At 34.5% G+C, this 24,579-nt stretch overlaps 1 long non-coding RNA gene across 1 annotated transcript; it reads left to right on the top strand.

The window, feature by feature from the left end:
• The first annotated feature begins 2,368 nt into the window (after window positions 1-2,368).
• On the top strand, window positions 2,369-23,033 carry LOC121035750 (uncharacterized). Its single transcript, XR_005793045.1, has 3 exons — window positions 2,369-2,380; window positions 13,269-13,279; window positions 22,920-23,033. It is a non-coding gene; the product is annotated as an uncharacterized LOC121035750 (long non-coding RNA).
• The last annotated feature ends 1,546 nt before the right edge of the window (window positions 23,034-24,579 follow it).

Below are 24,579 nucleotides of genomic sequence, written 5' to 3'. Positions count from 1 at the left end.
GTACTAACAAAATTTGTTTTATATGCATTCATTTTCCTTGGACTTCAATTTTTTTTTAATGTTTATTTATTTTTGAGAGATAGAGCATGAGTGAGCGAGGGGAAGAGAGAGAGGGAGACATAGAATCTGAAGCAGGCTCCAGGCTCCAAGCTGTCAGCACTGAGCCTGATGTGGGGCTCAAACCCATGAACTGTTGAGATCATGACCTGAGCCGAAGTCAGATGCTTAACTGACGGAGTCACCCAGGAGCCCCAATTTTCCTTGGACTTCAAAGGTTTTTGTCAAAAATTTTAATTAATTAAGGACATTAAAAAACAACAACAACAAGGTGTTATCAGATCTGATCACTGCTCTTCGTTCAGAAAGCAGTTTGATTAGTCTCTCTATTTTAGGCTACATGATATATTATCAGCCCTGTACTCCAACAATTAAAATATGACTTTCACCATAATATGATAAAATATCTTAACAAAACAGAACTGCATGACAAGAGTAAGAAATGTCAAGTCTACATTTATATGAAGTTGTTCAAAAAGTAACCACTGGCCTGGACTTTGACACCACCAGGCAAGTAGTATTCAGAAAGGACATTAACACAAGGCTGTCAGTGGAATACAATTCATTACATATTACAATTTTATCATGTATTATTTTATCATTTGAAATATAGATCACTAGAAATTTTTAATGATCCATCAATTTATATTTAAAATGTATTTATACCTTTGTTTCAAAATGCCTCAAAAATTATAATCTAATATTACATCATTACCTACAGAAAAAAAATAAAGCTGTAAATTATATCTATTATTAGTATTCAATTTGATTATTCAGAAGTACTCATAACATTAAAACAGATAAACATCTTTTACATTCCATTCTTAGAAAAGTTTTCTAACATTATGGGTGTTTTATTGTCTCAAACTTTCATGAATATTCCTAGAATAGCTACAGATAAGAAACAATGTAATTGTTTTTAAGTAAAAGGAAGAAGGTAACTCTGCACTAATTTGAATGTATCTACAGATGGATGGCAAACCAAAGGGAAGTGAATATCAGGAAAATCAATCCTGATGAAAACGGAAGGATTTCAGGCAGTACTTAACAGTGTTGTGGATATAGAAATATTATATCTCAGCACAAACATGCCACTAAAACCTTATGAGAAAGAGGCAGGGAGCTCTGGCCTACGTATTTACCCAAAACTTACCCCATTCTTCACTGATCTTTCATTAAAACTGTAAATGTGATTTTGTTATTAGTTTTATATATACATACAATTGCTTTATAGGTATTGTATTTTCCTGTACAAAAATATGTCATCAGTCTTTCCAATTTGTTAACATGGGAAGACACTTGTTTTTATGGCCATCCTCTACTCTTCCTATTGTACAAAAGGTGAATGACTTATTTCAGTAACAGTTACAGTTGAAGGGTTTTCCACTGGCATTATATGGAAATAGCAAATATTTAGAATGGTGGATATGTTTTTTTTAAACTACAGGTCAATTTCATCATGACCAAGAAGATACAAAGAATGTTTGTAAATGAGTCTCCTTTCTGGTTTGAACAAATATTATCAATTCTACTGCTCATAAATTTTCTTTAATCCAGCTTGCAAAAAGACTATCATTTCCCACTAGAATATAGGCATGCAAGACAGTTTGTTATTAGTAAATATACAGCACTTAGCACTATGTGAATGTTGTATTTTATGTGTTCAATAAATATATGATAAATGAAATATCAACTTTTGATACTTTATTGTATTATTTTTCAAAATACATATTTTGGAATTAAATATATATTTCACATAAAAATAATGTTCTGTTTCTGGGTATGATACAAGCATGTAGCTCTCAGGTTTAATTTGTTTTCAGACATGCTTTCCTGAAGATGAAATGAGGTAGGATGGATCTCCATACAAGTTATTATGTTCATGACTATTCAATAGACCTTACCTTTTAATAGAAAATAAAAAAACAGACTTTAAAAACAAATGAAATATGTGTGTATATGTGTGTACACACACACACGCACACACACACACAAATACATATATAATATGTTAAAATGTATATGTATAAATCAACGTATGGACCTCTTTCCTGTTAAGGTATTGAAAAATCTATCAAGAATTTGAGTTTAAAGGCCAGCATGAAGATTTTTGTTACTGTGAAAACTTTCAGTTTTTTGTTTTTTGTTTTATTTATCTAGGCATTTGTTCAATAAGCAAATTCATGCAAGATGAATTGCCTAAAATTCAGAGAGCAGCATTTTTAATATGGTATGTTGTAGTACTATTATGTCTTTGAGATTGAACCACAGAGTTGAATTTCACTTTGTATCTAAATTCCAATCTAACTAGAGTGATAATCATGTAACTGAGTGTCTGGAACGAAATTGAAGATATACTCAAAGTACCCAACAGTATGTATATACATAAGACAGTATATATATATATGTCCATATATATATATATGGACTCTCTCTCTCTCTCTCTCTCTATATATATATATACAGGTATGTGCATGGGTTTATATTTTAACTCTACCAGAAATTTGATTACATGTTATCATAATTTTCAGATAATATACATCTTAAAAATTAAAAATAACAGGGGCACCTGGGTGGCTCAGTGAGTTAGGCATCAATACTTGATTTTGGTTCAGGTCATAATCTCATGATTCATAGGACCGAGCCCCATGTAGGGCTCTGCACTGACAGCATGGAACCTGCCTGGGATTCTCTCTCTCCTCTATCTCTGGCCCTCCCTAACTCACACTCTCTTTCACTCTCTCAAAATAAACAAATAAAAACTTTAAAAAAATTAAAATAACAACATTGACTAATAAGTATAACACTAAGAATAAATGAGTTCAACTAATTATTCCAGAAAACAGAAAATAGCAATTGAAAATCAATCCAACATGGCACACAAAAAGAATATACATTTTTGAGCCAAATAGATCTGAGTTAGAGTCCTGATTCTGATATATACAAACATGTGATTATGTGTGAGCTCCTTAACCTCCTGGAGTCTCAGTTTCCTCATTAGAAATATGAATATATTTAAAAGCCTTTTTCGGGGCGCCTGGGTGGCTCAGTCGGTTGAGCGTCCGACTTCGGCTCAGGTCACGATCTCGCGGTCCCTGAGTTCGAGCCCCGCGTCGGGCTCTGGGCTGATGGCTCAGAGCCTGGAGCCTGTTTCCGATTCTGTGTCTCCCTCTCTCTCTGACCCTCCCCTGTTCATGCTCTGTCTCTCTCTGTCTCAAAAATAAATAAACTTAAAAAAAAGTTTTTAAAAATAAAAAATAAATAAAAAAAAACCTCTTTCAGGGTTGATGAAAGAATGTAAATCATAAATGATAGAATAAATAAGGATATTTATATTTATAGCCTTTAGCCAAGAATTCAGAACATAATAAATGCTCAATGCATAGCTCTGACATCTATTATTACTAAATTTCTCACTTTTATTCCTCTGTTACTTAGAAATAAGTCATTAACTAGTATTCATTGTGAAACATTTATTAAATATCTACTACATTTGCCAGAGAATCAGCTTCTTACCAAAGCTATAAAGTCAATAGGTCATGGTGCTCAAATTCCAAATGCTCCCACTGGGTGTTGTATGTAAGTAATGAATCACTAAATTCTACACTTGAAACTAATATTACACTATATGTTAACTACCTGGAATTTAAATAAAAACTTGAAACTACAAAAAAATAATAATCTTCCAAATGCTCCCAGTTCAGTTTATCTGCAATACTTGACCAATTACATATTATATTATTGAATATTCTAACTGAAAGAATATCTGTAGCACACTTATAATTTCAATTTTAAACAATTAAAATGTAAATATGTTGCATGTACAAACAAACATTATTTAATCTATCTAGGAGTACTTAGAAGATACTGAGTTATCATTATCGACTTCTATTTTTCATTTTGTTATGAAAATGAGCATGGGACATTGGTCAATGTGTTTTGATCTAAAAATAACTCTTGCAAGTTGCTATTTGAATAAGTCCTGTTATTAACTGTTTGAAGTTTCATTGGCCCTTTTTATTGGATGTTTGAGCTTTCCTAATTAATGAGAAAGAATCCAATGATGCCAAATGAGATGACTCAATCAATTAAAAAATTTGAATTAAAAGGTTTTATTTTATTTTAATTTTCTTTCAAGTTAATTCTGATTTATGATTTTCTTTTCTTCTACAATTTGTTCAAGTAGCTTCTGTTGAACTCCGATCTAATTATAGTAATCAATCACCAAAGTTTAATGGGATAAATTGTACAGTTATGCTCTGGAATGAAAATTTATATGTCAAATTAATTATTTATATATGCATCATGTATGCATATATTAATAATAACAGAAATTGGAAAATCTTATTTTATTTAATTTATTTTTTTAATTTTTTAATGTTTATTTATTTTTGAGAGCAAGAGAGAGACAGAGCATGAGTGGGGGAGGTGCAGAGAGAAAGAGGGAGGCACAGAATCTGAAGCAGGCTCCAGGCTCTGAGCTGTCAGCACAGAGCCTAATGTGGGGAGCAAACCCACGAATGGTGAGATCATGACTTGCCCCAAAGCCAAATGCTTAACCAACTGAGCCACCCAGGCACCCCGAAAACTTTTAATTAATGTGTATTGTATTTAGGTTCCAGAGCTCCTATGAATTACGACTGAAATTTAAATACAGAGTCTACTATATGGGATGCCCAATACTTTTAAAATAATGCATCTACTTTTAGTTCTTCTGTGAAAATTCTATCCTTAGGATAGGTAGGTAAACTCAATAACAAGAACTACAATTCTTCCTTTTTTGCATTTTCACTAAAAATAGTCAATTTATTCTTATTTAGTACTTAACAGAGATATTGTGGTTAGTTGTTTTTTGTTTTATTCTTTTCTTAATATTGAAAGTGATGCATGCGTTTCCAGGTGAAGTTACATGAACAAAGATACACAAAAGTAAAGGAGAAAATAGCCAACAAAAAATCAATAAAGTTGATGTAGATTAAAAAAAAAAAAAGCTATGGTAAGAGGATAAAAGGAAGAAATCCTGAATGGCTATTACAAAAGGCTGCTAACATGCATGACATTAAAATGGGATCTCATGCAGAGCTGAAAAGATTCCAAGTATTCCCTACTATCCCCAAAGCTGTTGCTGACATCTGGGATCATTTTCTTATGTCTTTTCTTGCTCTTGTTAACAAGGTAGAAGCAACAATTGCTGGAAAGCAACAGCAGAGCAAGTGAAAATTTGGCATGGACTCTCAACGAAAAAGCAAAAATATCAGAACTTCATATAAACTGAAAACAATTTGAAGCTAGAAGAAAGGGATTCAAACTGTTCTCTGTTACATGGGAAAAAAGTGCCTTGTGCAGGGAATTTGACAAATCGACACAGAAAGAACAGAAAGAAAACATTCCGAGAAAGATTGACACAAATTTAGTTGAGTTATTCACCATCCTCAGGCTACAGAAAAATGAACAGAAATCTCAAACGTAATGGAGAATCAAATTGCTTTAAATATGATAGAATAGGGGCGCCTGGGTGGCGCAGTTGGTTAAGCGTCCGACTTCAGCCAAGTCACGACCTCGCGGTCCGTGAGTTCGAGCCCCGTGTCCGGCTCTGGGCTGATGGCTCAGAGCCTGGAGCTTGTTTCCGATTCTGAGTCTCCCTCTCTCTCTGCCCCTCCCCCGTTCATGCTCTGTCTCTCTCTGTCCCAAAAATAAATAAACGTTGAAAAAAAAAATTTAAATATGATAGAATCAAAGAAAAGGAAAATTAGTTCACCAATAATAGTTTGGTGAAATTTGACGATGCTAAGCATAATAAAGATTTTTTAAATAAAGCACAACAAATACAGAATTTTAAAGTTGCCTGACATATAAAAAGAATGTGTGGAATGTAGTTTAGAGGAAAAAGGGAAGATAATAGAGTTCTTGGAAATGCTTTAAACCTGAAAATATTTTAAATTAAACAAATTCAATTAAATAAGAGTTAAAGATTAGATAATAAACAACTGATTGGCATGAAAGAGATATTGGTGGTGTTAGAAAACAAATTGACAGCTAAAACGCTATCATTATAGGAAATTAAATAAATGAGATTGAAAGGCTTAAAATAATCTCAATAAGTTTAAGGAAAAAAGTAAGTGTGGGAAGAACTCTACAAAAAGAAATATATCCTAAGGTCTCATATATGAAATTTCTTGGGATGACAAGAGATCTGCAAATGCAGCTCAAAATAACATTCAACATTTGTATATATACATAAACACATACATGGATAAATAACGTAATGCAGAAATGAACAAATACATTGATATAGATTTTTCAATGGCAAGATTTTTCCTGTAGAGTTCAAGTAAGAAGTTTTTAATAATGCAGATAAAGAAAAGATTTTATATGACTTTATGGTTGGTAGAGACAAAAATAAGTATGGCCTCAGATTTCTTCTTAGCAGCTTTCAAAGTGCCAGACAGCAGAACAACGCCCACAACAATCTGGGGGACGAGATGAGCGTAAACCAAGACTATTAGATTCAACCAATGCTTAAATAATTACATTACAATCAAACAGCCTCAAGTGCAGAATAATTCAAACATGGAGGAGGGGACTACTGAACATAATTTAACCAATTAACAGAGATACTAAAATGTTAAATTCTCTAAGTTTTTATTCTAAAATTTGTACATCGGTAGTTATCCATTAGTTAGTACACCAGTTAGTTATCCATTGCTGCATAGCAAATTTTCCCAGGTTTAACAGTTTAAAAATATCACATATGTATGTTCTTATAGTTTTAGTGTGTAAGAAATTTGGTATGGTTTATCTGGGTCCTCTGTTTTAGTGATTCTTATGGGATGAAATCCAGGTATTGGCTAGAGTTGCTGCCATTTCAATCTCTGACTGGGGATAGATCCATTTTCAAGCTTATTCACATGGTTTTGACAAGAAATTTTGACCCTTATGGATCATTGGACCAAGGTCCTTAGTTCCTCACTGATTGTTGGCTGAAGTCCATCTTCAATTTCTTATCACATTGGTGTCTCTATCATGGTGGCTTGTTTAATCAGAGTGGCCAAGCATACAGACTATAAAATTGACTGTCAGCAAGAGAGCAAGGGTATAGGCATGAGAGAAGTCAGAGTCTTCTGTGACCTAATCTCAGTAGTTACATCTTATCACTTTTGATATATTCTATTTGTTTGGAGGAAGTTACTAGGTCTAACCCACCCATAAAGAGAGGCTATTAATCAAGGATGAGAATAACAGAAGTTGTGAATTACTGGGAGATGTTTTAAGAGCAGCCTCCCACAATCAGTTTGTTTCTGATTAACCATTCCATTTAGAACTATTAGAAATTCTAGCCAAAATATTAAAACAAAATTCTTTTGAAGACATTGGAGAACTTTTAAGGCATCAAAGAATTATAGGACCAAGTTTCCAGATAGTTGAGTTCAATATTTGGCACCATTTTTAATCCTCAAGTCTTTTTTTACTCGAAATGGCAGCTGAGAAAATTAAAACTAGCAGAGATTTTAGCAGACTGAAAGATTTGGAGAAAAGATATTCAATTTAAGGTACTGCCTACAAAGAAAGACCTTGGTATATATCCTAGGCTTTTAGTCTGAATACCACATAACTATATCCTAGGAGTAAGAGTAGATCACATATAGAGTGGCTCAACATTATAAAATTATAGGATTTTTTTAATGGAATACTAATACACATGAAAGAAAAGTAAAAGAAAAGTTACATGATAGACATTGGAAAATCAGGTAAAAGCATTTTGATTACAGCACAGGTTACTTTTCCTCAGTCAAAATATTTAAGTGCCATTTAGAAGACCAAAATTTATTCTAAAAATTATATAGTGAAATACAGACCAAATAAATCACCTAAGAAATATAAATACTAAAAATATAATTAGGATGAAATTTTTCATATAAAAAATTTCTGAAGTATAGTAAAAACTGCAATACATTCTAATAAACTGAGAAACATATATCAGTGTGGCTCATTATGACAGAAATTCACTTACATAGTATTTCAGAGCGAATTTCTATTTAAATAATTTTCTTCTTAAAGCCCTAATCATTGTTTGAATTCTGTTTTGTGCATTTAAAAAAAGTGTGCTTATATACTCAGGTTGTAAATGCTTCAACATGTAGACCTGCATATATTGCATACATAAACAAAGTGGAAATACATTATAAAATATGTAATTATGCTACAACATCTTTTGCAAAATACATCTGACATACCCAAAGAAGAAGCCTGAGTATATTATTCCATGTGCCATTAAACACTTCATTTAATTCAAAACTATGTGAAAATTACAAAATTAAACCTATAATTATGCTATTCAGGGCCATTCAACATCCATCTTGCCAACGACACTGACAAGACAGAGGAGGAATATGTTCTGTTCAAATAAAAACCAGTTTCTTAATTTTCACATCAAAGCTAATTCTCAGTGGTATATCATAAATATTTCTGAATTACCAGTTTACATTTCTTCCATAGATAATAAATTATCTATATTAAATTTGCACACAGAAGGAACAACCAAATGACAAACATCCATCCACTTTCACAAGAAGTACAATCTTTTCCAATTACCATCTCCAGTGATTGCTTGGATTCCAAAAAAGGTGCTTATCTATTTAACATATCCCTATTGATTCACATTAACTAAGCAGCAGTGAACTCCACACCAAAGCTATTCCCATATTCCGCTGATTACTTCTTGCTCTGTTTTACATTGTCAAGTCTGCACCATTTAGCTCCATGATGCTTTTCTCCAAGACTGGATATAAACTACTCCTCCCATCTCTTAATTCCTGAAAACTCAGCCAGCAATAGATTAATTATAATTTAAAAACGGATGAGCCAGCAAACAGCCAAGAAAATTAGGAATAAATTATAAAATGTCATCTTAAGTGAATAAAAAAGTAGTTATTGTTGGAGCTGTCGACCATATATAGCTGATATAACTGATATCAGAACCAATTGCTAAACTCCACATTGTCAAGGACCCATTGTTCCCCACAAAGCAATGTGGTCCAGGTCACCAGCCTTTTGTTGTCAAGTACAGGAGAAAATCCCTTCCTCCCTCAGTCAAAGTCCTGCTGCTTCCTCCATCTGAAGTCTGAATCACTGAGGGGGGGGAACATGCATTTTTCTCAGGTAAAATCAGAATCCTCTCTCCCCCCACCCCTGCCGCTTCGAATGCGTCTGATCTGTGTCTCAGACATAATCATTCCCTAGACTGCAGGGCAACTTCCACAAGTTGGTTTATTCATACTCACACAACATTTGCTGAAAACCTGCAATTTAATCCCACACTTTCCCCATGTTCCATTGTGATGTTTCTTCTCATGTCATATGGAAAGCCCAGGGTTGCATTCCCTTCTGACACTGTATGGATTCCCAACTTACTGTGAGCAAGCTCTTCTACAACTATACAAATCCTTTCCAAGAAATATAATGCTCAGCTAGTCTACATCCTCGATCGGGAGGAATTGACAATAAACAAACAAACAAACAAACAAACAACAAACAAACTTTTTCTCTAACTCTCAAAGGAAGTAGTTTTGACAATATATCTAATTTAAAATAAAAACAAAATGTCCTAATGTTTTGACCTACATTAAATTGTCTTGGCCCTTAATATGTAATAGAGATTGTATAAGTTAGGAGGGTTCTTCAGCAGCCCTCTGGAACAGAACTGTCTGATACATATTTTTAATTTTTTTCCAGGAAAAAAAAAAGCAATCAATACTGAATAACTGATTTAAGAGACACTCATGAAGCCAGAATGTACACACTGTAGAATATGTAGCCTCATAAAGCACTGAAAAGAAAAGAGCATTTGGTTTTGGTACTAAAGGGCAAGAGAATTGGGTTCGGTACTAAAGGGAAAGAGAAAATGACTGTTCTATCCATGGGCCTGAGGTCCTAAACAAATCTATACCCACACTCACTGGTTTCTTGACTAAAAGAATTGGAGTATCATAAGAACAATCCAAGGTGTGATGAGTCTGTTATCTATTAAGCTATATGGTTTAAAAGTACATTGTTTGGAATAATCAGAATCTTTATGGGTTTAACTCCAATAATTCTGCCAATATCAGTAGAGCTTTTATGAACAAGAACCAAGGAATTCCTTGAAATTTTTCTTTTTTGCATGGTTTAGAAACAAGGATACCAGTAAGTCAATATCCCAATTAGCATGGATCCCATTTTGAATAGGGACTCCTGAGGAATTTTAAGCAAGAGGTTCATCAGTGGATATTTAATATAGTAATTTTCGTTACACAGTTACATAGTAGATCCTTTCCCATTAAATTAGCCTTTGTATTGTCACAAAGGAGAAAGAATATTCTTTGGGTAAGGATTTAAATGATGAACAGAAAGATAAGGGATATTTTCATGACGGGAAATAATTTGTTGACACCAAGGAAGAAGGTGTGACCATGGAAAGGGATTCATGTTGAATGTGCCTACATCTGTTAGAATTCACAAGATTGTCCTTTCATATTTAGGGGAAAAATGCTCCTTGTCAATTTAAGATAAAATGGGAAAATGGGTGCTCCACTTGGAGGATCTTCATTTTTCATACATTTTTTTTCTTCAGCTTTTTGGATAATGCAAGATAGCTGCTTTTTCAATATTCTTTTAGTTTATAGTATCCAAGTGTCTTTAACAAGAGATTCCCCACTCTGGTGTTCAAAGGCTAGAGTAGAAACATCCAATTACTTTGCCTATAAGGCCCTCAATTTATTTTGTGTCTTGCTTTCCTTTTGTTCTGAGGTTTTCAAAATGTTCAGCCAGGGGTTAGAAATCTAGCAATGGAATATTTTCCATTCTGGTGTTTGCATGCCTATTAAATCCCCTGTTGTAGTATAAAGACCATTTATAAAAGGTAAGGGGAGAGTGGGTAATACCTTCTTATGGATATACTTTTGGCTGCTGTCTACTTGGTCTATCCCTTAAGTCTCCAATGGGTCCATCCTTTGTTTGCTTGAATAGGAGTCTTCCAACTATACTTGCTGACTTTCTTTGGGCAGAAGTTTTTTATTGAGATACAGACACGCCCATTCGTTTTGTTTGTGTCTGCTTTATCTCTACAACAGAGTTTAGTAGATCTAACAGAGACATATGATCCACAAAGCCTGAATTATTTACTATCTGACCCCTTACAGAAAAAGTTTACTTGACTTCTCAGTTATGGAGCTGAATTATAGACTAATCTAGTTTCACAGTAAAGACTTTAAGGATAGGCTTCCAAAAACCTTGTCTAACACCTACATTTTTTCTAAACTCTTCTGGTTTTCTACACAATGCAATGTGAGGTCTTTTGACAAATGATCAAGTTATTCCTATTCTTGCCTTTCCTATTTGATTATTTGGATCTGAAGCCGCCATTGATATAGAAACCAATAGATCTATAACTGGAATACCTAGTATTATATTCCTAGAACTATTCTAAATTTCTATCTTATATCGTTTTGGAAAGTCTTTCACAAGGGCTATTAGTTGAGACAAGGGTTTATAATACTTTCTGGGGGACTTTCCCTGTTCTGGTGGGGTTTTGCTTCAATAGATAATTGAGACTTGGGGTTATCTGGTCATCCAGGAGGGAACAGAGGCAGGTTAAAATGAAAATTAGGAGCAAAGAGAAATAAAGGAGCATAAGTTGGGGGGGAATAGAAATAGTAAGATAAAAGCTATAGGTTTTTAACATTTTTATTTGTTTGGGGCAATGAATCTCTTAAGAAATCAATTTTGGAATCTGCATTTTTTAAAAGTCTTCTTCATACCAAGGCAAATACAATGACAATTAGATATTTGACCACCTTTTTGGTCTAAAATGACCTTCAAATGGGAAAAATGTTAATATCAAAAATTCTTTAAAGTAGGCACTAGGAACATAAATTACCCTTGGTGAAATAATGATATATAGAATTAAGCACATACAAATGTAGACTATAAGATAAATGTATGATGTAAATGTATAATGTAAATATATGATGTAAATGCATATATAGATAGATAGATAGATATAGATATATATATATAGATATGGCACAAGTCTAGCCATAAGGTGTGCACACTTAGACTGAATCAAATCTCTGAGAATTTGGCAATAGTTGGCTCAAAGTTTTATTTATGACCTCATGTCTTGGGCTCCCAAACTAAGAGCTAGTTGTCTTAAATCCCAAATGCAACAGTCTGTGAATTTCAAGAGGTAGGAATTCTGCAGAAGACATCTCCCACAGAACCAGACTCCCACCAATTAACAAGAAAACTTTGAGGAATATTCTAATTCTGATATGGGATTCAAAGCAAAATGCTATAGTGATGCTGATCTGAGAAGATCTGAACACACTGGCCTTTGGAGCTGTGCCAAAGATAGATTTCTTATTGCCTCCACCCACCCTGCTTCCTATGAACTTGTTCTGATAGATTCACAAAAGATGGTGAGGAAAGACAAACATAAAAGTAGGGTTGTGAGCAACGAAGCAGGTTTCCACCAAGAATTAAAAAAAAAAATCAAATTGGTTAAGATAACCAAAGAATTTCTTAAAAAGTATCTTTTTTTCCTAAAAGTAAAAGTGAACTTTACATTAGAAGGGTTCAATAAAGATAAATCAGAGACCAGAGCCAATGCAAGATGCACTTCTTTGCTGTGACTGGGGAGATTCCTGAGTGGTAGGTGAAGAAACTTCAGAGAAGAATGGTGTTTCTGAAGTGAACATTTTAGGCAAAGAGGTTTTCATTAGATATCACTGGGCATTCAGACTATTAACTGTTGACATCCTGAGAAGGACCGCTTATCCCCATCCCCACAGAAAATTAAAAAAAAAAAAGAAAAGAAAAGAAACCTGTTAGTATTACTTATTGTAGTTAGTAATAGTATTATCAGTATAGTGTATGAAATCACTACCTTCACAGATTCTAAGTAGGGTCTTGGAAAAGGGAGTTCAAAATTGGGATACTCATAAAGTTTTCAGGATCTACTTTAAAGTGAGTCTTCCAAAGTAGAGGTCTGATTGGGATTGGGCAAATAAAAATATAATAGGTTAAAATGGGCAGCCAGAACAAGATGAGCATTTTGTAGTAGGATGAAGAATGAACAGTCATTTCTATAAGGTTAGATGGGCCCTTCCTCAGGTGAAGAAGAGGGGTTTAACCCACATGAAAGCTAGGGGGTAATCTAAAGTTCAGATAAAGAGGGTTTTAGGAAGTTCTTGAACCAAATAATAGGTATTTGTAAGTTTATTTTCTTGGACAAGAAAGTGATATCAAGGCTTACAGTTGAATAATACTTATATTAATTTGAATGGCCTTAGTTTGTAATACAATTATGCTGTGTGACCAAATATGAGCATTTTCTTTTTTTTTCAATGTTTATTTTATTTTTGAGACAGAGAGAGACAGAGTGCGAGTGGGGGAGGGACAGAGAGAGGGAGACACAGAATCCGAAGCAGGCTCCAGGCTCCCAGCCATCAACACAGAACCCGATGCAGGGCTCGAACTCACGAACCGTGAGATCATGACCTAAGCTGAAGTTGGACGCTCAACTGACTGAGCCAACCAGGCGCTCCATGAGGACGTTCTTATATATCACCTAGATATACATGATTTACTTAAGCAAATTCTTAGAAAATGTACCTGAAGGATAAAGACGTACCCAAACAACAAGGGTCGCTATAGCTAACGTGGAGATTGGCAACAAAGATGGTGGTCAGAAGGAAATTGTCTTATATTTTTATTTTTTGAAACTTGTATGTTGGTAATATTTATATTTTGATTGTGTAATTAAATATACAAAATATATTTTAAATTATATTATTCTGAGATATTATTCCTTTGCAGTGTCCTATAGGAAATTGTAATTCAACTATGTGTTGAGTAATTTTTTTTAATTAAATGATTTAGTGTTTCACAGAACTGATTTTCCCCATAAATAATTTAAAATTAATATCCAAACTTAATTGTCTAAAAGAAAAATAAAGCATATTAAAAATCCAGAAGCAACATAAATGCTGATGAATGGTAATTAGATTTACTGTAAACTTATTCAAAAGACAAATTTTCAGGTTTAAATATATGTGGGATATGAATTTGCTTTTTCTTGATTATTTAGGCAAATATCTGCATGTGAATTTTTTAATCTCTTTCAGTGACCCAAATAAACTTCAGAAGAATTTTGGGTTGTTTCCTACTATGTTATGTTAATAACATATGTATATATCTCTAACTATATGTCTGTTATTTGTAATAAATCTATGTATTTTTAAGCTGATATATTTTATTATATGAGTGTTTTGGTATTAATAAAGCTTCATATGTGTATTAGTTTGCTAAGGCTGCCATAACAAATCACCATAGACTAAATGGCTTAAACAACAAAAATTTATTCTAGGGGTTCTAGAGGATAGAAGTTCAAGACCAAGGTACTGGCAGGAGGGTTGGTTTCTCCTGAGGCCTCATTCCTTGGCATGCAGATGCTCCCCTTCACTCTGTATCTTTTTCTCTGTGTACACTAATCCCTGCTTGTGGGGAATAGGTTTAGGAATTCCCTGAGCTTGCACCAATGGGTTAACAAAGTTTAGGATGAAAGCATCCAAGATTAGGTAAACAGGGCCAAGCGCCCCCAACATAGTACAAAAGCAGAAAGCTGCTTTCACAGGAGGGAAGGTCCAGAATAGGTAAACAATTAAACAGGGCTATAGCCACAGCAGAGTGAAACTGCCCAGAGCAGATCTAATTAGCAAAAGAAAGGTGCCTTGTTGACCCTGAGGTAGCTTGCTGTATCTGTCTGATCCCCAGGGCAAGTTAAGATAAACATAAAGGTGCCTGGTGCCTGCTGTAAACAGCTATGTGCTCAGAGCTGGGATTTTGTTTTGTATTGACCCAAACCCCTAACACCGCATGACTTAGAAACCCCCTTTGTCTCACACACATGAGGTAATGTTCACTATTTCATTGTCTCTTTGTGCATATCCATCATGTCTGTAAACCGTCTGATCCTCATAAAAACAGAGCAAGGACCCTTACTCGGGGCTCTTTTCTCCTCCTGGACATTAGCCTCTCTCGCATTTCAATTCTGCATCTGCTTTCTTGCTGGACAAGAGAGAACTCCAGACTCAGAGTCTATAACACCTGCTGTCTCTCTATATCCTAATGTCTTCTAAGGACATTATTCAGATTGGGTTAGGACTCACCCTAATGGCCCTGTTTTAACTAAATGATTCTTTAAGGGTCTTATCTTTAAATACACATATATCGATGGTTAGACCTTCAATATACAAATTTGGGGGGAGGGGGGGACACAATTCAGTCCACAATAATATGCAGTTTTAAAAATATAGGTAAAATATTATTCACTATAGCATAATTACAAAATATAGAAAGCACATGAAGAAATACAATAATCTATAATCCAATACTTTAATATAGCTACTCTAAATCCAACACTGTAAAATAGCGTAGATGAGTTTGACATATTTAATGACTTATTCTATTGTATCTTGCAATTATGTAAATAATTCCCCCAAGTTAATTTTCAGGTAATTTATGTTTCACTATTATATATGTTATTTCAAACCCATATGTCTGTATATATATACAGTTTTTTGTCAACACTTGATATCATTTTTCTATTATCAATTTTCAACCGGGTAATCAACTTTTTTAGAAAGATTGTACAATTCATACTCATGTCAGCATTGCAGGTACGCCTATCTTACCGTATTGGGGTACTGACACTCTTGTAAGAAGCGAGAAAGTAAGAATGATACAATTCATATCAAGAATTAAAGGGAGAGAGAGGGGCGCCTGGGTGACTCAGTTGGTTTAGCATCCAACTTCAGCTCAGGTGATGATCTCGCGGTTGGTGAGTTCGAGCCCCGCATCAGGCTCTGTGCTGACTACTCAGAGCCTGGAGCCTGCTTCAATTCTGTGTCTCCCTCTCTCTCTGTCCCTCCCCCACTCATGCTGTATCTCACTCTCTCTCTAAAATAAATAAACATTAAAAAAAAAAAAGAACTAAAGGGATGCCTGGGTGGCTCAGTTGGTTGAGCAACCAACTCTTTATTTTGGCTCTGGTCATGATCTCATGGTCATGAGATCAAGTCCCACATCGAGCTCTGAGCTGGGCACAGAGCCTGCTTTGGATTCTCTCTCTCCTTCTCCCTCTGACCCTCCCCCACTCACTCGTGTGCATGCACACATACACACTCTCTCTACCTCTCTCTCTCTCAAAAAAAAAAAAAAAATAAAAATAATTGAAGAGGGATGGTTTTGTGGGGATCCCAAGGAAATTAATGAAAAGCTTAAAATAATCCTAAGGGTTGCAAAATAAGGCAACCCTTTTAGAATAATGAATCCCCTTTTAGCAGAGAAAACACACTGTCAGTCTCTTCATTGTCTGAACCCAATGATGTCCTTTGGATGGACTCACTTCACTGTGCTTTCAGCAGCTCCTTCAAATTACGCTGGTCTCTCAGCCCACATCACCAAACCTCCCTCGCTCCTTTCTAAAAATGTCTTTCTTTTACCTGCAGTATTTCCTGAATACTTTTTAGGTAGCAGACATGGTTTTGGTGTTGAACTTTCTATCTTCTTTTAATATAGATCTCAGCTTTGCCTTACTCTGCCATCTATGTGTCTTTATCTGGGTCTCAAATTCAGAGAGAGGATCTAAAGTATTCTGCCAGTTAACAACCAGCTATAATTTCTCTTATGGGGAGAATCCCCATCCCTGTTTACTTTATAATGACAAAATAGCTAAAGTGGCTACCTGTGGTGTAGGCACCTCCTTACTTTTCCTTCAAATCAACTCTAAGTTTAAGTAAAGTATCATAAAGCATGTTGCCCATTGCTGACATATTGAGGATTATTCCAAATGTATAGAAAGGTGTGAAGAACACTATGACAACCTCTCATAGATCCACCAACCAGACTTAACACATTTAATGATTTTTTTTGCTGTATTTACTTTAGATATATATTATTTAGTTTAACAAGAAAACAAAAACAGATAGAGTTCAATCCCTAACATTTTATTCCATTCCCTTCACTTCTTGAATACACTAAATGATATAAACACAGTGTAGATTCATATGGTTAAAAAAAAGGTACAAAAGAATGCCCACTATAGAAACCTACTAGCCGAAAACTGTTGGATCAGTCTTGTAGTTGAACTAAATTAGTGTCTGCGAAATAGGGGGAGCGATCTCACTAGACACTGTGTCTGCTTGCACCTTGAGCTTGGACCTCCCGCCCTCCAGAATGGTGAGAGATGAATGTTTGTTGTTGAAACCACCCAGTCCATGGTATTTGATTATAACAGCCTGGACTCACTAAGATAGTATGTGTATGTAATATAGTTTTAAAAATAATGATATCTGAATTTGGACTGACAAGACTAGAATTACAGTTTCAGCAGAAACAGAGTTTTTCCCTTTGTTTTTATTTTTCAAAATCAGGAAGGTCATAAAATGAATGGAACTTTTAGTCTCTCTTGATTTTAAAATAAAATATAGCACTGATATATTTGTCACTACACAATTAAATATTATTTCTATTCCAATGAGCCATAATTGTTTTGATTAAATTCTTTGTTCTTTTTGAAAAATATTTTTTCATACCCAATTTATCTCCAGTCAGAAGAGAATAAGCCAATATTTTTTCCTCATTTGAAATATGTAAAAGATTTGAAGAACTATATTTGATTTTGCATTCTAGCATAAATATTATTGCTTGAGCATCTGCATATAAAAGTAAACATTTCCCATAAGGACATCTTAATGTACCACCAATGGTGAATGTCTTGGGCAAAAGCCTAATGGCTTATTTTTCTTTGCTGAACCACTTCAAATAGTAAGTGAATAATTCTGCTGCTCTCTTGCAGTTAGGCAAAGTAATGCCATCTCTTATTTACGTGTAATATACATGCATTTGTAAAACACTACATACACTATGATCACACAAAATATCCACATTTAAGCATATAGTGATACTTCTAATATTTACATTAACCAGTAGAAATACAGTAAAGCCTTGGATTGTGAGTAATTTGTTCTGCAAGTGTTCTGCAAGACAAGCAAACATTTCTAATAAATTTTAACTTGATAAATGAGCGATGTCTTGCAGTATGAGTAGTTCGTGATGCCAAATGTCACATGATCACAACTGAGCCAACAATTCCTCTCTGTCTCTCTCCCTCTCTCTCTGTCTGCGGGATTGTGGGTGATCGTCTCCCATGCTTGGATGCTCAGTCTCAGGCCATGGTGTTGGGCAGAAATGAGTGATTTTTTAGAACATTGGAAGGTGCCCACAATTGGCCTAGTGTACTTTTTGTCACTTCCAAGCACCTATGGACAGTCCTTTGCTTTTCCATACAAGAGTAAGCTTAGTAATGTTTTGCTTCATTCTAGGTCAGTCTGTCTGCAGATATAGAATAAAAATAAATAAAACAGCAATTATACTTATATTCTATATTTTCAAAAAGTTTTATAGATAATGGAATATATATTAAAAAGATCTCAAACTTCTAGAGATAAAATGTGTCAAATGAGAAATACATGGAAAGAGTTTAACAGCAGATTAAATACTGCAACACAAAAGTTTAGTGAACTTGAAGATAAAGCAGTAGGAAATACACAAAATTAAACAGAAAAAGAAGGGGAAAAATCACACTAGTAAACCTTGGAGCAGCCTCAAGCTCCCTCATGCACCTGTCATTTTAATTTCCAAAGAAAAATGGAAGGATGGAGGGAGAAAAGGAAAATTTTGAAAAGAATGGCTAAAAATATTATAAAAGATTATACAAACACATATTGATGATGCTCAATAAAACTCAAGCCCAAGAAACATTTTAAATATAAATAAAATGACGGCAAGGCACATTATCATCAGTTTGTACAAAACCAGTAACAATGTGAAAATCTTTGTATTTATTTATTTTTTAAGGTTTATTTATTTGAGAGAGAGGGAGAAAGAGAGAGAGCACAAGTGGGGGGAGAGTCAGAGAAGAGAGAGAGAATCCCAAGAAGGCTCCACATTGTCAGTGCAGAGTCTGATGTAGGGCTCGAGATCTGTGAGATCATGACCTCAGCTGAAGTCAAACACTTAGCCAACTGAGCCACCAAGGTGCCCCTGAAAATCTTTTTAAAAACTAAGGAAAAATAAATATTCTGTAGAGAGAAACAAATATAAGAATGACAAGATTTTTTTGTAAAAATTAGCAAACTGATCTTAAGATATATTTGCAAAAGATATATAAGATATATCTTATATATAAAGATATATATATATATATCTTTGGCTTATGAAAAGCCAAAACTTTGAAATAAAACATATTTAAGATACAAACACTATAAGATTTCAAGTAATTAAGGTAGTGTGGTATCCTCATGAAGGTAGAAAACTAGATTAATGGAACAGAATAAAGATTCCTCAAATGAACCCACGTATATGAGAACAAGTGACATTTCCAACAATGGTGCAAAGAAAATTCAGTGAATACATAATAGTCTGTTCAACAAATGGTATTAGAACAATTAGCCACAGGGGGAAGATCGAACTTCAAACCTTAAACCTTATTAAAAAAATCAATTCAAAAAAATCATATACCTAAATTTAAAATCTTGTACTATGAAATTTGTAGAAGTAAAACAGAAAATCTCTGTGTTCTTGAGTTAAGCAAAAACTAATCAGATATAATACCAAAAATGATATCCATAAGAATTGATAAACAATTTATATTAAAATTAAAATCTTCCCCTTTTGAAAGATACGGTTAAGAGATTGAATACACAAGACAAAGATAATATTTGCAGATTATGTACCTGACAAAATATTTTTATCAGAATATATACAAAACTGTCAAAATTCATTAAGAAAACAAATAGCTCATTTAAAAACATAGGCAGGGGTGCCGGGGAGGCTCAGTCAGTTAAGCGTCCGACTTCGACTCAGGTCATGATCTCGCAGTTCGTGGGTTTGAGCCCCGCATTGGGCTCTGTGCTGACAGCTCAGAGCCTGGAGCCTGCTTCGGATTCTGTGTCTCCTTCTCTCTCTGTTCCTCCCCTGCTCACTCTCTGTCTCTCTCTCTCTCTCAAAATTAAAGATTAAAAAAAAAAATAGGCAAATATTTGAACAGTCACTTCACCAAAGAAGATGTACAGATAACAGATAAGAACATGAACAATGCTCAACATCATCATTTATGAAATAAAATTTAAAACCACAGTGAGATACTACTGCACATTTATTAGAATAACTGAAATTCAAAAGACTGACCATGCCAAGTGTTGATGATGATTACATGATGACCATGCCAAGTGTTGATGATGCTCATAACTACTGATGGAAATTTAAAAGGGTATTGGAAAAGACTTGGGCAAATTTTAAAAACATTAATTATACATATGATACAGCCATTCAACTTCCAGGTGTTTATTAAAGAGAAATGTATACATCTCTCAAATACTGCTCTAGAAATGGTCACAGTATCTTTGTTTATAATATACAATCCAGTGCCTTTGAATAGGTAACTGGCGCATGGATAAACAGAATGAGGTATGTCTATATAATACAGTACTCTGCAGCAGTTAAAATGTATTAACTGTTGATACCCAGACCACACAAATGCATATCAGAATAATTGTGTTGAATGAAAGAAGCTAGACAGAAATAGTTCATACCTACCTTATCATTACATTTCTATAAATATCTAGAAAAGTTAAACTAATTTATAATGTCAGAAAGCAGAAGAGTGGCTGTCTAAGAATGGCGGGATGACAGGAAGGAAGGACTACCAAAGGACAGAAGGAAACTTTTGACGGTGATTGATATATGTACTATCTTTGTTGTGCTGATGATTTCATAGCTGTATACATATGTCAAAACTTATAAAACTGTACACTTTAAATATGTGTGGCATATTATATATCAATTATATCCCAGTAAAGTTGTTTCTTTTTATTTTATTTTATTGTTTTTTTTTTTAACATTTATTTATTTTTAAGATAGAGAGCACCAGGGGGAAGGGGCAGAGAGAGAGGAGGACAGAAGATCCTAAGTGGGCTTTGTGCTGACAGTGGCGAGCCCAGTGAGGGGCTTAAATCCATGAACCATGAGATTATGACCTGAGTTGAAGTCAGAAGCTCAGCTGACTGAGCCACCCAGACACACGAGTGAAGTTCTTTTTTAAAAAGTTAGAGATAGGGCTTCCTGGGTGGCTCAGCTGGCTGTGTGTCCAACTCTTGATTTCAGCTCAGGTCATGATCTCACAGTTTGGAAGATCAAGTCCCACACTGGGCTCTGCACTGACAGTGTGGAGCCTGCTTGGGATCCTCTCTCTCCTTCTCTCTTTGCCCCTTCCCTGCTGTGCTCTCTCTCTCAAAATAAATAAATAAAAAATAATAAAATAAAATGATAAATTAAATTAAAAGTTTAAACTAAATTGAATTAAAGTTAGAGATAAATGAAGGTTGGATGATCCCCCCAACTTCCAGACTTAAATGAAAAGAGGTCACAGTCCAAATTCTATCATACCTTACAACATTTATTATCAAACAGACAAAAAAGAAATCACTTACCTTGTTCTGTAAGCTTAATGTGGGTACACTGGTCCTTCAATTTATTATTTTAACCACATTTTACAGGAAAACTTCATTTAAAAACAACAACAACAACAACAAAAACCCCAATATTTTTGAGACAGAATTTAGCTACTTTTATTACTATCAGATAACCAGCTAATCCAAATCTATGCCTAGACACTGGAAGATTCAGGGATTATGCCCAATAAAGTCTCACTGAACTAGAGCATTTAGGCTTACTAGATTCTTTGTTTCCTCATGCAGAAGAGGAAACCATCCCTAAAATAATTTATTCAAATCATCTATTTTGTTTAACACTAGTGTCAACAAACAAAACCCTATCTCTTATATCCATTATGTCAGCAAGTCTCTATTTACAGGCATGGAAACTGATTAATAAATTTCATTTAAATATTTAGCAATGTCACTGGTATTAACAATAAAAGAAACTTAAAGACTTACAGTAGCCACCACTGTTATACAGTCATTTTGACTTGAATGTTGCGGACATAGACCTAAAGTAGAAACGCCCAGTTAGAGTCACTTCTTACACACAGAGTAAAGCAAACTACATTCTACTGTCTAAATTATGGTATGTTAAAATACACTCAATACATTTCAGCAGAGAATTTGCTGCCAGTTACATAACAAATCACCTTATTCCAAAATTTCATTCACCAAATATATATTTAGTACTAATCATACGGTCCTGAGCTACCAACAACTAAAGCCTGAGAAAATATACCCTACAACTTTCCCCAAACTTCAATGATCATAAGAATCATCTAGAGTATTTGATAATATAATTTCCTCACCATTATAGTCAGCTTGAAAACATTTCTGGGGAATTTTAATTTTTAAAAACTTTTTTAAAGTAGGCTCCATGCTCAGCATGGGACTCAAACTCACAACCCTAAGGTCAAGAATCCTGTGTTCTACCAACAAAGTCAGCCACACGCTCCTCGTGAATTTTTATTTTTAACAAGTCTTTAGGTGATTTTTATTATTTTGAAAAGGTTTGGAAAACACTGCAGAAGTGTTTGATACCACAAGTTCCTCTTTGGTAGGAAAATTGTAATACTTATTTCTCATGAGAATAAAATCATAGGCTGGTTACTCACCATTAGTATTTTAATTTATTTTTTTCTCTTTTTTTTTACATGTAGTAAAAATAAAACATACAAAGATAATCACTTCTGTTTCCATGTGCATCATTTTCGTGCCGCACTCTACAATAACTCTCAAAGTTTAATTTTCTTTTACTACCAGTAGAACTTAGTGATGCATCACGTACATACAACACCCAGGGCTCATCACAAGTGCCCTCCTTAATGCCCATCACCCATCCAGCCCATCCCCCACCCACCTCCCCTCCAGCAATCTTCAGTTTGTTCTCTGCAGTTAAGAGTCTCCAATAGTTTGCTTCCCTCTCTTTTTTTTTTCCTTTTCCCTATGTTCACCTGTTTTGTTTCTTATATTTTACATATGAGTGAAATCATATGGTACTTGTCTTTCTCTGACTTATTTCGCTTAGCAGAACGTACTCTGGCTCCATCCATGTTGTTGCAAATGGCAAGATTATAAAGAATTTGGTTCTCTTAACTTCCATTCCACTTTTCTTCCAGTCTGGGATTTTAGAAAGATAAAAATTACCTTTCCCAAGTTCCCTTCTTCTTAATCTTTTGTACCAAAATTAGAGATTTTTTGGTTTTTCTATTTTTTTTCTATTTTTATTTTTTTAAGACATCCACGGAAGCAGTGAAATAAAAGCAGCCTTTCTAGTATTCTTTACTGCTATCAAGCAATTTGTGGGATGTGAGAATTTGTAAGAATTTGCAGTAGTGAGACTTAGAATTCCATATTCATGGGTGTTCAGTGGCAGTGGTGGTAAATACAGTGATTGAAAAAACAACTTTTCATCCAGGCATCTGAACAACCACGAATGAGTAGATTAAATTCTTAAACAGTTCTCATATCAAGAGGTGAGGTTTGCCATACTGAGAGGAAGCACAGGCTATGTGGAGACACAGAAACAGGTATCGGGACAGTGTCCAATTATTGCTTTGGTCATACCAGCAGAGGCCACAGATATTATGGAGCAGAGATGAGTCATATTTGTTGTTGCCTTTTCAACATTCCTGTCTCATGGGATCATGAACTATAATAATATAAATTATTGCTGTAAGCCACAAAGACTCGGGTGGTTTGTTACACAGTTTACCGGAACAAAAATTCGGTGCTGGAACTGATGTGACACTGTAACAACCTAAGTTGTATAGCATTAGTTTTGGGACTGAGTAGAGCTGGCCCACCCAGAAAGATCTTAAGGAAATTGTTACTAAAAGCGTGGAAACACTTTGAGAACACATCATGAGCTTGAAGAATACTGATGAAAATGTTAGTGGAGGCTTGATGAAAAGGCTTTTCTCGTGGCAAAACGTTTGGAGAAACCATTACTGGTAGTAATGTGGAAATTTGACAGCAAACCTAATGAACTCAAGGATCCGCATGGATATATTTCTTTTGTCTTTTCCTTTCTTCTTTCTTTCTTTCTTTCTTTCTTTCTTTCTTTCTTTCTTTCTTTCTTTTCTTCCTTCCCCCCCCACCCTTTTTTGGCCTGGGTATATTTCTAAGTAGAATATAGAAAAGCCAATTGGCTACTTCATGCTTCTGATGATAGAACACAAGATGATAGATATGAACTAAACACACACACACACACACACACACACACAAACAAAAAAACAAACAAAAAAACCCAAAACCAAAACCAAAACCAAAACCAAAAAACCTGTTCACTTTTGAAGAAAAATCTTGAGGAAATATTTCTGACTCAACTTATTGGTATCAAAACTAAAACTGTCTTATTCTTTATTTTCTCTACATTAAAAAAAAAAAGACTCAAAGGAAAAACGGATGGGGGTCCTTA

Source organism: Herpailurus yagouaroundi, unplaced genomic scaffold (assembly GCF_014898765.1).
Source record: "Herpailurus yagouaroundi ecotype Mexico unplaced genomic scaffold, PumYag 162, whole genome shotgun sequence".
NCBI lineage: Eukaryota > Metazoa > Chordata > Mammalia > Carnivora > Felidae > Herpailurus > Herpailurus yagouaroundi.
Note: the sequence above shows the minus strand (reverse complement) of the source record. Positions and strands in the feature narration are given on the sequence as shown.